We start from the raw sequence: 17,649 nt of genomic DNA on the forward strand, positions 1-17,649 counted from the left end.
GCAGACCAAGACCGCAGCTACTTGGCCTGTGCAATTCTACCTGGGGATGGCGGGCCTGTCGTGTCGAGGTCCGGTGACAAGACCGCGTTAAAGTCGCCTCCAAGAAATGTCGGACCGACGGGCAGTGACGCCAGGAGATCAACCGACTTAGCTAAAGTCGTCGTCAGCATCGAGGGGGAGAATCAAGGGACACCAGGTTGAGCGGGTTGCCATTTATTGTGCCACTTATGGCCACGAAAGTGCCCTGGGCATCAAGAGTCGTTTGGACAGTCACCAGAGGAAGGAAGCGTCTTACCAGGATTGCCACCCCCAGGAACCCCTGGTAAACCCCGAGTGCCACACTCTGTCATAGCCGTAACGCGTTAGGAAGGGGCAGTGATTACCCAGCAGGTGGGTTTCTTGTAAGATTAAGATGTCCGCCCCTGAGCGCTGTGCGTACTTGAGGACAGCCATGCGTTTAAGGCGGTCCAGGAGGCCATTAACGTTCCAGGACATGATACGCAGGGGGGCGTTTATTAATGGCGTGTCAAACATGGTACTTGGGTTGACAGTGGAACTACAAGTCTGAAGGGGGAGATCCGGTCTGTCTGTCGTGTCGGATGTATGTCAAGGTGCTTCATGAATGCTGGTGTGGTCGAACTGAGAAACATAAAGAAACACAAAACTGAGGAGAAAACTCTGGACAACGGTCACACCCCCCCCAGACCCGCCCCCCGCCCTACGCTTCAGGAACGGAAGCATCTGTCGCCCTAACAACAAACCAGAGACTGAACAGCCAAACTAAAACTCTTGGTAATGGGAAAGCGTGGAGGACCCCACCTCATTTCAGGATGCGCTTTAAACGAAACCATCAGGTAAGAAAGAAATAAGGTTGGACTAGATATACCCTCCGGCTGCGGAGCCAGACCCGGCAGGCAGAGGCGAGTTCAAGCAGGATCTTTCAGAAGCATTGGGCTACATGAGAGGTCTGTGTCCGGGAGAACCTGTAAGGATGGTCAGGGCGAAGCGCCCCCATGAGCCAAATGGTCAGATGACCCGGAGCGTCTCCCAGGTGATGGTTCATCAGAGAGCAGTATCGGGGGCGGCCGGGTGGTGAGTCTGAGCGTGTCCGTCTCCGTCCATGGTGCCTGCGGGAGCGGTTACTTTGGGGCTGGAGAGCGGGAGGTGGAAGGCGAGCCGGACCGCCCCCGGCCCCTTCCTGTTGCAGGGCTCGATCATCAGTATGCAACGGGCGTTCCTCCGTCGCCCAGGTCCAAGCCTCAGCTGGACTGTCGAAGAACAAGGTTTTGTTGGCGAATACCACTCGCAGGCGTGCCGGGAAGAGAAGACGATTCTGGATATTGAGCGCCCTCTGGTTTTGTTTCACATCGTCAAAGGAGCGGCGCTGGCTTTGGACTTCGCGGGTATAGTCCAGGAAAATCACGATAGTGCGATTTTTGTGCAAGAGCCGTTGCTGTTTGCGGGTTTCCGACAGGATGGCGTCCCGATCTTTGAAGTTAAGGACCCGCATTATGATAGGGCGGGGGGCCCCACCCGGAAGAGGCTTAGGAGCCAGGGACCGATGGGCCCGTTCAATCACGAACCAGGGAGAGAGCGAGCTCTCAGGGTCCCATGATCTGAGCCATTTCTCCAGAAAATCCGCCGTGCGGCCCTGCTTCGCCCCCTCCGGGAATCCCACCAGGCGAAGGTTATTGAGCGGGGACCTATTCTCTGCGTCTTCTGCCCGGCGGTGCAGCTCCTAAGTGTGAGATTGAAGGCGGGCCACCTGCCCCTTGAGTTGCTGGACGTCGTCTTCCCGGTGGAGATACGGGATTCGGTTTCCTTGATCCGGGCGTTGGCATTTCGGAGATCTTGCCGGATAAGAGTCATGTCCACGTGCACCTCCGCGATCTTTCCCTCCACTGAGGTTTGCGAAGCATGGATGGCTTGCAGGATGGTAGATGACTCTGCTGAGAGCGGCGGCTCCTGTTCCACAGGCCCCCCAGGAGCGCCCACCTCCAAGGTAGTGAAACGGTCCATTTTGGATTAGGTGGCAGGAGCCTTCGATGACCTGTCCGTCCTGCCCATGGTAGCACCTCTAAGAGCTGTAGCGCCCGGGCCCCCTGCAGGTGAGTCCCTCTGTGGTTGGCCCGAAGTCAAGCATGTGGAACAACCAATGCCGATGCACAGTCAGGACCAGATCACCGCCGCCCGAAGTATGCGGCCGACTCCGCTGTCCCTGACAGAGTGAGACTTTGAAGGGGGGGAGGGTAAGAGGGGGGGACGGTGAGGTGACTAGAGGCCAGGGCCGCCTGCAGGGCCCCGCTGGTCGGAGCCACAGATCTTATAACCCAGGCAACCAGTCGCCCCGCTTCCAGAGCCAAGAATCCTGGGTGGGACGGCGTGGGGGGGCCCCACCGTCCGGCGCCACAAGTGCGGACCAACGAGCCCTCTCAAATAGCCAAACAGGAGCCGCCCAGGGCAAGTGGCCGAAAGCCCCAACAGGAGGTCCTCAAGTGTTGATGTGTCCTGGGGGGGCGGAGGGGAGAGAGAAGAAATCAGGGTGTAGCAGTAGGGCAGGGAGGGCCCTCCATCACGCCTGCACCAACGCAGTCTTGAGGGCGAGAACAGTCCAGCCGTGTCCACCAGGTCGGCCGAGGATCCACCGCAGGCTCCCTGACGCTCATTTTTGCGGCCGATATGGAGTCCTGGGCCAGCTCGCACCCACGGGTGCGAAGTCAGGGTCCAGCAGTGTACCCTCTGAGAGGGAGAGTCAGTCGGGCCGGGCAACGAGGGGGACCACACAGGGCCGGCCCCCCCAACAGTGGCTGCCTGTGCACGCGGTGGGCCCCCAATCAACCGTCCCTGGACCCCACTGTCGCCAGGACCCAACTGCTTCAGCGCGCGACTCACCCAGATCTTAAGGCGCCAGCGGCTCCTCACCTCGCCCGAGGCTTGCAGCCGTTCCCTGCAGCTCCCGCCGCCCGATGTGGTGGCCGCTCCCCCAGTCAGCCCGCAAGTGGGTGCAAGGACGGGCAGGCTCGCTGGCCTCAGGCGTCACTCCCAGCACCGCCCGTCACAGCGTGACTTCGGGCCCCCGGGATCATGTTGAAGCGCCCCTGAAGGTGACAGTGTCCGTTTCCTTCTCCCGGGGCCGTCCGACGCCGCCGGAGGTCCGGGCACCAGCAGCCATGTGTAAGCCAGCGAGGGAGTCAAGAGGGAGAAAAGAGGCCACTCCAGCAGTAGGCATGTAGCCACACCCCCGCGTCTCCCGCCGCTCAATATGGCGGCCGCTCCTGTGAACACTCCGCAGGTGGGGCCAATGCGAGGGCGGGCTCAACAGCTTCGGGCGTCACTCCCGGCGCCGCCTGCCACTGCGCGGCTCTGGGCCCCCAGGGATCGCGGTGATGGGCCCTGGACGGTGACAATGTCTGACTCCTCCTCCCGGGACTGCCTGGCACCGCAGACAGTGAGGCGGCCGCGCCGCCAGAGGGCCGGGCGCCAGCGGCCGTCCGTGAGGCAGCAGGGGAAACGAGATGCAAAGTCTCGCAACAGGCCGAGTCGTCGGCCACAGCGGACCCGCGGGGGGGGGGGGGGGGAGGGGTGTCAGTGTCGAGGAGCCCCTCAGCTCCCGGGGCTGGGCGCCGCTTCCAGTGGAGGAGAACAAAGGTCACGGACGGGGAGCCACCATTTTGTCCGCGATAGTCGGCAGGCCGGTCCACAGCTTCAGAGGTCCCGCTGCAAATATCCCGGACACTCCGCCAGATCACCAAGCCAGGTAAGGAGGGGAAAACGGGTTCCGATGGTTAGTTGTGGGCTAGGATTACAGGCGGATGGTGGAGGGGTCCCTGAGCTCTCTTAGAGCGCGTCCACTATCTTGGCTCGGCTAGCCATGCCCTCATGTAAGTTGTTTTTAATCTACTAATACTTTTTAAATAGATTGTGACTACAAGATCACGTTCCCATGAAGTTCCCGGGTTCAGAGCAGTACTTTGGAACTCGTGTTAGTAGGACCAGTGCACTATAGGATTATAGGTGCACTCATTGGGGCATATAAACATTGTTGGGTGTTTTTCTGATATAAAAGCACACCACACGGACACTTGGTTGAGCACAACAGGGACTACAAGAGGGTCCTAGTTTTTTTACTCTACAACTGTATGAGTGTAAGGTGTGTTGCACTACATGGTGTTCACTTTGTTTTTAATGTACAAATTAGCTGCTGAAATAACAGACACTACATGATCGTGATTTGTAACGACATCGAGGCAATAAACAATAGGGTACGAGGAGGAGAGTCTATATTGATTTTTTCACACTAGAATCGCCTTTTCTTTGGGTTCTCTCACAGAATATGGACACCTCTCGGTAATTACTGGCAAGTGTATATTTGGAGAATCTCTAGTTTTTCAATTGATGCAAACACCCGAGTGGGGGGTGAAGACCTGTAAGATAAGCGATCCATACCCTGACGAAGGCCATTGTGAACCGGATGGGCACGGAGCATTGGCCGAAACATGTTGGTTCCTGCAGTGGGGGTATAGGGGCATTTTTCTCCCCTAAAGTACCCCAATTTTGATTTTTTTAATCCTATCAAGGGGACACAAGAATAAAGGTCAATTGTGGTTATCCCCTTCTATAGTTTAAATTATATATATCTACACCTTCTGATTCCCTTCTCAAGGGAATACGTTTTCCTCAGTTTTGTTTTCTTCATTTTTTCTTTCCTCACTAACTTCCCTCGCCACTCTTCCTCATAAAAATATCGCGCTCTGTCTAAGGTGTTGGTCTGCACCTGGATGTTTGATGAAGCATGACACTGCAAAGTGTGTGAGGGCAATATTAAGAAAAGCTATGTCTTTCCCTATTGCCTCTTACATTTAACATTTTGAGTTATGCTATTGTAGGGACCCACCGCGGATTTACCTTCACTAGGTGCCGTTGGTTTTGCTGTTTGTAGTCTTGGAAGGGGAGTCAGAGAAGACTCATTCCCTTGTTTCTTCTTGTTGTGATATATATTGCTAGAACAAGCCCCTGTACACTTGTAAGGGAACCCCTGGACTCTTTACACAAGATATCTCATTTTGATATCATATAAAGAGCCAGCTTCCTACAGTTGGCTTAGCACAGTTAATAGTTACATGTCAACCATTTCAGGTTTATTACGTTTGCCAGAGCAGTCTTCCCTTTTCAAGTCACATGTTGTGCATTCTGAAAAATCTGACTCACATGTTGCACAAACTCCCCTTTTATAACTGAATAAGCTATACATGGATAACATGAGACAGTTGAGCCTGAATAACTGTAAAGAGTAAAGTGATATTGTTATGATTACTAGATATGTTAATATTTTGTATTAAAAATGTAAAGTTAATATGTTAGGTAATTGATTAGATAACCAAATATGTAGTTGCAATTGTTATATGGTTGTTATATAGTTTATAAATAATCGTGGTAAACTACAAACAACCTAATCTTTACATTGAAATTACTCAGAATTAAGCAATCGAGTTATTAGTTCTTGATAGCACTTGCTGTTTTTGTTAGCACTTATTTTGTAGAACAAATGAACGGAACTCCTAAAAATTGTACTTAAAAATTAACGGCTCCCGTAAGGAAGACAACATTGCCAACAGAGGAGTTCGAGCTCCAGCTAGAACACTCTAGACTTTGAGTTTTGAGACTTTTAGGAAAGTGCCCCTTTCTGCATGGTTACCCCCTAACATTTGCCAGATACCTGATGCCAACTTGACTGTGTTCTGGGATCCTGCTAACCAGGCCCCAGCACCTGTGTTCTCAAAACGGTACCTTTGTTACGGACAATTGACCCACCTCTGTGCCACCTGTAAGTCCCATGTAAAAGGTACCCCTGGTACCAAAGGCCTTGTGACCAGAGACGGCCTCTGAGGACTGCAGCATATATTGTGCCACTCTTAGAGGCCTCTCACTGGAACACCCACACACTGCCAGAGCAAGCTGCGTGTTTTGGTGCAGATCAAACTGAAGAGTCAACATGGCACACATCCCTGTGTGCCATGCCCACCAACACTGCCTGTGGCATGGGTAAGTCAACCCTCTAGCAGGCCTTGCAGCCTTTAAGTTAGGGTGCACCATACCACAGATATTGGGAGTTTCTCATACAAATTGCACAGCTCCATGGTGGCTTTACTGAAGTCTTGGAAGTTTGATATCAAACTTCCCAGCATAGTAAACCCGCACTGATGCCAGTGTTGAATTTAATGAAAAATGCACACAGAGGGCATCTTAGAGATGCCCCTTGAAAAACGACCAACTCTGGTGTGGTTCCTGACTGACTCCGAGCCTTCTGCCACCACCAGACAGGTGTCTGGACCCCTGGGTAGAGAGACCTCCACTCTCTGGAAACAAAGCACATCCTGGGTAGAGGTGTCATACCTCCTACCCCATGACGGGTATGGTCCCTGTAGAGGGAGCTTCAAATTCCTACAACCTTTGTTAGCTACCCCCAGCCTTTTGCTGCTATCAACAACTGGCTCCCACTGGTTCTGACCCCCATTTTGGACTCTAGAGCAATCCGGAAATCCTAGCTAGGAAGTGAGGTGCGCCCACCTTTGCCAGCCGTACCCCTCGGGTGGGGGAGGCGAGGTGAAACCCACATCTCAGTCTCTGCCATCTTGTAGATTGGTTGACCCCTCCATTCAGGAAAAGGGTCATGCCGCCCTCCCACTGCAGGGTGGCATACTAGGATGGTGTAGACATTCCAGGAAAGGGAACCTTTGGTCTCAACCTACTCTGCCCTGTAACGTCCTTAAATCTAGTATTTAGGGGCACGTCTGAACCTTGCCTCTTCAGATTTGATGTGACAAGAAGGACTGAAGAACTGTGCTGCAGAAGAGGAGGATGAAGACAACTGCTTTGATTCTCAGCCCTATCGACCTGTTGTAGGAAGCTGGGTTTCTGTTGTAGTAAATCCCCCTCCCCTTTTTGCCAGATTTCTTGATGTGCCCTGGGTCCCTGCCAATCAGGTTACTAGGGCCTGTGTTCTTTACCAAAACTGTAACTTGTACCCCCAATTGGCTCCTCTCTGGCCACATGTAAGTCCCTTGTAAAAGGTACCATGGGCACCAATGGCAATGTGACCAGGGAAGGCCTCTAAGGGCTGCAGCACCTATTGTGCCACCCTTAGAGTTCCTGTATTTAACACACACACACACACTCATTGCGGGCTGCATGTTTTGGTGCAGAGAAAAGTGAAGAGTCAACACCATGCCTACAACCCACTGCCTATGGTATAGGTAAGACACCCCTCTAGATGTGTGCACCATACCACTGGTGAGAGTCCAGTTGCATGAGCACTGTACCCCTACAGTATCTAAGTCCATTCTTAGACATTGTAAGTGCAGTAAAGCCATAAAAGAGTATGTGGTCTGGGGGTTTGTCATTACGAGTGCCACAGCACCATAATGGCTTTACTGAATTCTGGGAAGTTTGTTCCTTCTCAGCATAATTAACCCACACTGATGCCAGTGTGGGATTTATTGTACAATGCACTCAGAGTACATCTTAGAGATGCCCCCTGAAAAACAACCAGCCTCTGGTGGGTTCCCTGACTGGTAAACACCAGCCTGCCACCACAAGACATGTTTCTGGACCCCTGGGGTGGGAGCCTTCGCTCCCTGAGTCCAAAAACAAAATCTTTCCTGGGCGGAGGAGTTCACACCTCTCCTAGGTCAGGAAGAACCTGGGAGGGGAGCTTCAAAGGCCTTGCTGCCTTTGTAACACGGCCCCCAGCCTCTCCTGCTTTCAAGAGCCAGGCCCCCTTCCTGTCTCTCCTCCTTTTCGGCAGGAAGACAGGCATGAAAAATTAGCACAGCCCAGACTGTGTGCCCGCCTCTTCCAACCACACCCCTCAGGTGGGGGAGGCGAGGTGAAACCCACTCTTCAGCACCCGCCATCTTGCAGATGGCAGGCACTCTACAATCAGGATTAGGGATTGTGCCCGCTCCCCCATGTGGGGTGAGCACACCAAGGGTGTAGTCACCCTAAGGTCAATAGCCCATTGGCTTCTCACCTCGGGACCCTAATAATGCGCCTAAATACAGTATTTAGGGGGCAACCCTGAACCAAGAGCTGATTCACACAACCTACGAAGAAGGACGAAAGAAGACACCCAGCTGAGGGGACTGCAGGGAAGAACTGACTTGGCCCCAGCACTACCGGCCCGTCTGCAGTTTCCAGAAATCCTGCTCCAAAAATCGCCTTGTCCAGCATCCAGTGACCTCCGGAACCCCTGGGAGGACTCACTGCCTTTAACAAAGAACGGATCTCCTGTGAATAGCAGCTCTGTTCAAAAGAATCTCCAAAGCAAGACTCCGCGCCTGCTGAAGACAAGAAACAACCAGAAGAAGGACCGAAGAAGCCGTGCTGAACAAAGAAGAGGAGGGCGCCCACTGACTTGGCCCCAGCCCTACTGGTATGTCCCCACCACGAGCCTGCTCCAGCGAAATCCTGGTGTGTCCAGCAGCCCCCAAGAACCTGGAGGACCTGCCCTGCCTTACCAAACCAAGACTTTGTCTCCCGTAAGCACCGTATTTGTTAGCTCACAGACTCTTGCTCTGCCCAAATATGAGTCTGCACCCGACGCTCACAGCCTGAGTTTAAGTGGCCCAACACCACAAGGAGGTCTCCCCAGCGATCCTAACCTCAGATCTGGTGATCTCTGACCTGCCTCGAATCTCCAGTCAACGCCTGCAGCCCCTGTCTGGTTGATCCCCTTGACCGCGACCGGAGACGGTAAGAAAACCCGATGCCTAAGGACACCCCTGCACCCGACGCTCCATGGCCTTGGGTGGCTTAACGGACGGTGTTCCAGCATCCCCAGGCATTCCAACTTACCTCTCCAACCGGTGTCACCTCCAGCAGATTTTCGTCCCCGAACCTGCAGTGTTTGTTGTAACCGGAGAATCCCTATTGAAATCAACAGGGCACCCAACCCCAAAACAGCACCCTGCACCCAGTCGCCCCTGGGCCGCTGCAGGTGCACTGTGTGCGCGCGCCTAACCGGATTCCCCTTTGCCCTGAGCCTACCACCAGGAGCTTTGCTCCTACAACCTTGTGGCCTGCTCGTGAGAAGCCACCAACAGGGGGCCCTATTCCCCATTGGATAACATTGGTCCTCAGCACTCTGCACGTAGCCGCTTTAGTGCTGCTGAGGGTGTTTGACAAGTTCATCCTTGACCCTGCGGGAACCCTGGTGCTAACCCCAGAATACCAACTCCCTCAAGAAAGTACTTACGTGTAATAATAACTTAATTTCCTCCCATAGGATTGCATTGACTGCTTTTCTTTGAAAAATCTTTTAAGTGTGGAGTTGGTTTGTATGGAAACTTGAACTGCAAATATACAAAAACTGTATTACTTACCTTTTGTCTAGCAGATGTCCCACTGTGGTATCTAGGCATATCACACTGGTTTGCAAAAGTAACTTGAAAAATAATCCAATAAGTAATGTGCACAGTAATCTGTAAAGTAACTGAAAAGTAATTTTGAACTGTTAACTTACCTATAATTCAACCAACTGCATTTGAACCTGCATTCAACTGTAATTCACTGCATAAAAAAGTGCAAAGTATTATTTCACTTACCTGCACCAAGCTTGGCTTGGTTCTAGAAATAAAATAACTAAATAATATGTTCGAGGCATATGAGCTGCAGATTATACACTGTGCATAGATCGCCATCTGGTGTTGGGCCCGGATGTTTGCAGTTTGTTTTTCTTCTTGGACAGTCTTTGGAAGTCACGAGTTCGGTGACTCCTCCTTCGGTCCGTACTGCGCATGGGCTTCGGCTCCATCCTCAGATTGTTTTTTTCCGCCATCGGGCTCGGATGTTATACTTCGTGCTCCGGCTTCGAACCTTTCCAGTTGGACCTTCGATGAAAAATCCTCGTCCATCGAGACTCTTCAGACGAAAATCGGCTTCTTCATCTCTCTTTTCGGCACTTCCTCGATTCCAGGCATCGGCAGCGGCCTTCGGGCCTACCTCGACTCCGGTCTCGGCCGATGGAAAGGACTCCCTTCAAGAAGTGCCCAAAATGTGGGTCTGAATTTCCCCACACCGATCTCCATCAGGTGTGCAACCTCTGCCTCTCTCCCGAACACGAGGCCCGAGACTGCCCCGCCTGTAAGTCTTTTCGATCGAAAAAGACCATTTGGGATCGACGAGCTCGATGCACCATGGCGCACTCATCGACCTCGGCTCCACCTGACATCTTCGGAGAAGATACAGGGGCTTCGGGACAGCAGCACACCGAACAGGAGGACGACGTCGTCAGCGCTTCCGAGGCCGACGACTCCGACGTGGAGGAGATCACACCGGCGCAGAGGGTCGTGAGTACTCTACCCACGCCCGCTCCCGCGCCCATACCGAAAGAGACTCCGGTTACCCCTTCGCCCCCCGGCCTAGGGAAAACCAAGCATACCGCTTCCATCACCCCACCTTCGGGCCCGGTGAAAAAGCATCACAAGTCTCCTGGCGGCTCGGGCTCGAGCCAGCCTCCTAGCGGCGCCGAAAAAAACACCCTTCGGCGCCGAAGAAAACCAGCTCCGTTCCGAAGCCGTCGGTGTTGAAACCTGGCCTCTCGGTGCCGACCAAACATAAGTCCCTCGGCACCGACGCTTCCGTATCGAAGCCTGCCTCGGCGCCGAACAAAAAATCGGAGGCTCCGAGAAAGCATGGCGCGGATAGACCAACGAAGCCCTCGGTTCCGAAAACATCGGCACAGGTGCCGGAAGAGCTTTTCACGCCAGATCCTCTTCAAAAGACTTTAACCAAGGATCCAATGACTGGACATTTGACTTTGTCTTTTAAGAAAAGACATTTAGACAAGCCAGCTTCTCCTTCACCACCAAAACGGAAGGACTCTGCCACATCCCCATTCAGAGTACCCTCCCCACCACCTCCACCTCCTCCACTCCCTCCATCTCCGCCCCCACCTTCTCCACCCTTGCCTCATCGCTCTCCAACCCCGTCTCCAGACCCTGATGACCAAGGGGATCCATTCTATTATCCAACAGATGCCCCACAGGACCCCACTCCTCCGGGAACACCTGACCCATGGGAGGATTATCACAATCCAGATGTCCCAGATGTGCCTCAGGATGATCTTTATCCATCCAGGCCATCTCCACCAGAGGACTCCCTGGGGTTCCACCACCTCTTACAACGGGCGGCACATTATCATGGGGTGGAGTTACACAGTGATCCAGTTGAGGAAGACTTCCTACTTGACACGTTTGACATAGCAGATAAATCTACTGCTATATTACCCATGCTTAAGGGGGTGACCAAACATGCGACAGAGGTTTTCAAATACCCTGTCAGAGCTAGGGTCTTAAACCCCAGAATAGAACAGAAATACTAAGCAGCCCCCACAGATCCTGCCTATATTAAAGGACCTGCGCCCCTAGACTCATTAGTGGTATCCACAGCTAGGAAGCGCTCTAATTCCCAGTCATAAGGTGAAGCTCCGCCACCCGATAAGGAGTCCAAGCTCCTAGACGCGTCAGGCAAACGCACTGCCTCGCAAGCTGCCAATATGTGGCGCATCGCCAACACGCAAGCGTTGCTGGCGCGTTACGACAGAGCACACTATGATGAACTGGAGGCTCTTATGCAACACCTCCCAGAGAAATATAAAAATAAGGCTAATGAACTAATACAAGAGGGAAAGATTATTACCAACACCTCTATTAAATGTGCCCTTGACGCAGCAGACACAGCTTCCAGGGCTATAAACACCAGTGTTCTGCTTCGCCGCCACGCCTGGCTCAGGATCTCAGGCTTTAAACCAGAGGTCCAAGCGTTTATACTAAACCACCCTTTTGACCAACAACACTTATTTGGCCCAAAAGTAGACGAAGCCTTGGAAAAAATGAAGAAGGATACAGATACGGTGAAGTCTATGGGAGCACTACAATCACACACCCCTAGATGCTCCTTTCGCCGTTCCTCCTTTCGAGGCTCTGGCAGAGGCTACTCTTCCGATAACGCCTCCACATCCTATAAGTCCCCTCCTCAAAATACCTTCACAAAGGGCTATCAAAGAGGTGGATATCGGGGTAACAATAAGAAAGGCAGGTGCTAAACCAACACCGCCCGTTCTGCCACACCGCCCACACAATGACTTTCCCCCGCTCCCCCAGACCATTCCACTCCGGTCGGGGGCAGACTACAAGATTTCCTTCAAACCTGGGAGACCATAACATCAGACAAATGGGTGACCCAAATTATTCAGTCATGGTACTGTCTCGAACTAACTTCTACCCCCTCAAACATTCTACCCAGACACCGTGCGATGTCACAAGAACATACCACACTTCTGAAACAAGAGGTACTCTCCCTCCTATAAAAACAAGCTATAGAGCAAGTCCCCGTCAATCAGCAAAATTTAGGGGTCTACTCTCTGTACTTTCTAATACCAAAGAAGGACGAGACCCTACGGCCCATTCTAGACCTCTGGCCTCTAAATGCATATATCCATTCAGACCCTTTTCACATGGTAACTCTCCAACAAGTTCTTCCACTCCTCTGTCAGGGCGACTTTCTCACTACACTGGACTTGAAAGACTCATACTTTCATATTCCAATACACCCTGCTCACAGAAAGTCCCTCCGATTTGTGGTAGACGGTCAACATCATCAGTTCAAGGTTCTCCCCTTCGGGGTCACAACCGCACCACGGGTGTTTACCAAATGCCTGGCGGTAGTGGCGGCACACCTCAGAAGACAGAACATTCACGTCTTCCCCCTATCTGGACGACTGGCTCATAAAAGCCGCATCCTACCTCCAGTGTGTGCAGCATACAAACACTACCATCCAACTACTGCACCAGCTAGGCTTCACGGTGAACCACCAAAAGTCCCACTTGATACCGTCTCACACAAAACAATACCTCGGTGCCACTATAGACACCTCAAGAGCCATAGCCTATCCCAACTCAGCCAGAATCGCAAGCATACAAGTCTTGCGCCAAAGATTCCTTCTTCAGCACTCTCTCCCAGCAAGAGTGTTCATGAAACTAATAGGGATGATGGCATCTTGCATCTTCATAGTGCCTCATGCAAGCCTAGCACGCCAGTGGAACCAGGCCCAGGGACAGCTGACGGATCTGGTGTTGGTGGACGGTCGCACCCATCGCTCTCTGCAGTGGTGGAACACCACGAACCTTTCCAAAGGGCGACCGTTCCTGGATCCGGTTCCTCAGGTGATTCTAACAGACGCATCGCTCTCCGGCTGGGGAGCGCACCTATTACACCTCACAGTGCAAGGTGTATGGACGCCACAACAGAGGTTACTCCACATCAATCATCTGGAGTTATTGGCGATCTTTCTAGCCCTGAAATCGTTTCAGAAACAAATCTCAGCCAAGGCAGTCCTCATTCGCACAGACAATATGACTGCAATGTATTATATTCAAAAACAGGGGGGGACACACTCTCCCCAGCTCTCTCGCTTAGCACAGAGCATATGGAGATGGGCAATCCAACAAAAAAAAATTTCTCCTGGCACAGCACGTCCCAGGTATACAAAACACCATGGCAGATCTGCTCAGCAGACAAACGCAGCAAATGCACGAATGGGAACTACATCCACAAGTTCCTCACCCATTCTTTCACAAGTGGGGGCATCCTCAGATAGACCTCTTCGCCACCCACGAAAACAAAAAATGCCCAAGCTTCGCCGCCAGATACCCACACCCATTGTCTAAAGGCAATGCGATATGGATGAACTGGTCAGGCAAATTTGCATACGCCTTTCCACCTCTCCCACTAATTCCATTAGTGGTAAGGAAGCCACAACAGCACTCCCTCACACTCATTCTGGTAGCCCCAACATGGTCCAGGCAGCCGTGTTACACCACACTACTACAGCTCTCGGTGGTGCCACATCAAAAACTGCACCTGTCCCCATGCCTCCTAACCCAGAACCATGGAGAAATCAGGCACCCGGACCCAGCTCAGCTCAACCTTGCGATCTGGCTCCTGAAATCTTAGAATTTGGATACCTTAATCTTCCCCCTCATTGCATGAACATTATCAGGGAAGCCAGACGTCCTACCACTCGAGCATGCTATGCCGCAAAGTGTAAGAGATTTGTTGTTTACTGCCGTAACAATACAATCAACCCTTTAGATGTATCCATACAGCACATCATATGCTATCTGCTCCATCTTCAAAGGTGTAACGTGGCGTACTCATCCATCCGTCTACACCTAGCAGCAATTGCTGCTTACCTGCAAAACAGACAGCATTTATCACTTTTCAGAGTACCTGCTATTAAAGCCTTCATGGAAGGCCTTAAAAGAGTAATTCCACCCAGGGCACCACCCTCACCTGTGTGGAATCTAAACGTAGTTCTTACCAGGCTAATGGGTCCGCCTTTCGAACCAATGCATAAATGTGAGCTACAGTTCCTTACTTGGAAAACAGCTTTCCTCGTAGCTATCACTTCACTTAGAAGGGTTAGTGAGATACAAGCATTCACTATACAAGAACCCTTTTTACAGATACATCACAGCAAGGTGATACTTCGCACAAATCCAAAATTTCTGCCCAAGGTCATTTCCCCCTTCCATCTTAATCAATCGGTGGAATTACCGTTTTTTTTCTCGCAACCCCAATCTGTTGCAGAAAGGGCTCTACATACACTTGATGTTAAAAGGGCTTTACTGTACTACATACAAAGAACGCAACCCTTCAGAAAGACTAAACAGTTGTTTGTCTCCTTCTCTCCACCGCATAAAGGCAACCCCATCTCAAAATCAGGGATAGCTAGGTGGATTGTAAAGTGCATACAAATTTGCTATCACAAAGCAAAAAGAACATTATCTGTTCCACCTAAAGCCCACTCTACAAGAAAGATAGGGGCTTCTATGGCTTTTCTAGGGAACATACCCTTAGATGACATCTGCAAAGCAGCCACATGGTCAACACCGCACACCTTCACAAAACATTACTGTGTAGACGTGCACTCCAAACAACAAGCTAGTGTGGGCCAGGCTGTACTAAAGACACTGTTTCAAACCACTGCAACGGATACCGGTGGTCGCCGCTAGGGTTGGGTACTGCTATATAATCTATGCACAGTGTATAATCTGCAGCTCATATGCCTCGAACGGAATATGCTACTTACCATTATGCATCTGTTCTTGGCATGTAGAGCTGCAGAGTTGTACACGCCCACCCGCCTCCCCGGCTACCTGTATCCGTTCCAGTCTATCTTATTTAGATACAACACACATGGGTTTCTTACTATTATCACTACGCTCCATCTTTTCCCTGCTGGCAAAAAACAATCTGAGGATGGAGCCGAAGCCCATGCGCAGTACAGACCGAAGGAGGAGTCACTGAACTCGTGACTTCCAAAGACTGTCCAAGAAGAAAAACAAACTGCAAACATCCGGGCCCAACACCAAATGGCGAACTATGCACAGTGTATAGATCTGCAGCTCTACATGCAAAGAACAGATGCATACTGGTAAGTAGCATATTCCTTTTGATACAAACAAATTGGTCTGAGTTCAGTCTTTGAGCGAGTGACATGATTTCTTGCCTTAGTGTGTACAAAAAATGCTTAACACTACCTTTTGATAAAGCCTGCTCGCCCACACTACCACAAATAGAGAGTAAGGTGCTAGCTACTTTTACCTCTGCCTACCTTTGAGGTTCCACTGGACTCTGCACGCTATACCTCATTTTGGTATAGTTTATACAGAGCCAGCTTCCTACACCTGTCTCCTGCTCCGGACCCCTGAAATCTGAACCCTGGGTACCTGCCCTGCCTTCCCAAAGAACTCTGATCTCCCATGGACACTGGATTTGCCCAACAACAACCCAACCCAGGACTCCAATTCCAGCCAGATCCACGAGTCCTCACCACTCTGCACCAGATGCCCATGGCCTCTGTTAGAGTTGGCCAACACCCCTGGGAGGCCCCCACTGCGATTCTGACCTGTCATTCAGCGTAGGACGACCCCACCGACCTTCTCTTCAACGCCTGCAGCCTCATCCTGAAGGGTCCCCTAAACCGTGACCGGAACCGGTGAGAAGAACCCGACACAAAAATACACCCCTGCACCCCCTTATTCCTGAGGTGCCAGATTGAGGGTGTCCTGGTGTCCAGCAACTCTGCATCTTCTTCCTCCAGTCTTTCGTTCCCTTCATCCAGTCTTCTGGCTCCAGCCTGCAGTCCTTATCCGTGACTGACATTCTCCATAGAGAAGCATTTGGCTCCTGACACCTCCTGAGCACCCCACACCTGGCTGCCCCTGCGCCTTGGCGGTGTAGACTTGGTGCCAACCTGGGACCCCTTTTGCCTTGAACAACCCCAAACCGAGGTACCCCCTGCCCCATTGGCTAACATTGACACCCTGCATCTGGCAGGCTTAGTGCCGCTGGTGGTGCCCCTTGAGTGCCAACCTGAACCTTGGTTCTATCGTCCAAAACTCCAACCCCAAAACCGTTTACTTAACTGCAAACTTAACACTTCGTTTTTCTCCATAGGACTGAATAATGGGTTTTCTCTGAAAATCTTCTACGTGTTGAAAGGTCTTGTACTACAACAAAAAGTAGCTTAGTGCCTTCACAAGAGGTAACCTGTTTACCAATGTCCTGTGTTGCTTAAACTGTGTTAAGAGTGTGTTTCATGAAAAACTAGAAAGGTACTCACCAAGATATTCAAAAGTAATCCTAAAGTAATTACAAGCATTTTTGAACTGTTTACAGATTGTTTTCTCAACTGTAAAAGTAATCGGAGTGTTTCCTCAAAACCAGTATTCACTGTATTTTTAAAAGTAACATTGTATGAAGAGTTTAACTTACCTGCTACTCAGTATATCTTGGCTGTAGAAATAAAACAACAAAATAACTACTTTTTATATAAACAATTGATATGATTTCAGTCTGAGTGTGTGACATTTCTTCGCAAAAACCAAAGGAAATGATGGACGGAGTGTTGAACATTGCAAGCACTCACCCCCAGTCAACTGATCTGGGTTTAATCCATCACCGTTCTTTAGCCCACTCTGCCACCCCGTTCAGACATGGCCATATGCAAATCAGTCTGACCCTGTGCCTCATGGGAACAGTCCAGCCCGAACTGCCAAGCCATGTCTTCCCTGGACCGGAAACAAGCTTCCTAGGACCGGTTTCTGGCATTTCAGCCGTCTTCAGCCAGGCTTGCTTGAATCCAGTGGCAAAGTGAGCAAGGGACTCACGTCTGAGCATACCCTGCCAACTTAGGGCGAACAAAGCAAAAACCAAAGGAAATGATGGACGGAGTGTTGAACATTGCAAGCACTCACCCCCAGTCAACTGATCTGGGTTTAATCCATCACCGTTCTTTAGCCCACATTTCTTGCCTGAGTGAGTACAACACTACCCTCCTGATAAGACTGACTGCTCAACCACACTAACACAAAAGAGAGAAAGGTATTATCTACTTTAGCCTCTGCTATACCTCTGGGTATACACTGGACTGTGTATATACTATACCAAAATAAGGTATAGTGTGCACAGAGCTAGCTTCCTACAAGACTCATCTGTATAGCTGCTGTTTTTAACTGCTTTTAACAGTTGTATGCGAGAAAGAGTGCTGATTTCACAAGACTAAACTATCCATTTGTACGTAGT

At 51.1% G+C, this 17,649-nt stretch overlaps 1 protein-coding gene across 4 annotated transcripts in view; it reads left to right on the forward strand.

Annotated features, from left to right (window-relative positions):
- BRD1 (bromodomain containing 1) overlaps positions 1 to 17,649 on the forward strand; it is a 510,476-nt gene that overhangs the window by 264,361 nt on the left and 228,466 nt on the right. The window lies entirely within an intron of this gene.

The sequence above is a fragment of the Triturus cristatus genome, chromosome 4_1 (assembly GCF_964204655.1).
Source record: "Triturus cristatus chromosome 4_1, aTriCri1.1, whole genome shotgun sequence".
NCBI classification, from domain to species: domain Eukaryota; kingdom Metazoa; phylum Chordata; class Amphibia; order Caudata; family Salamandridae; genus Triturus; species Triturus cristatus.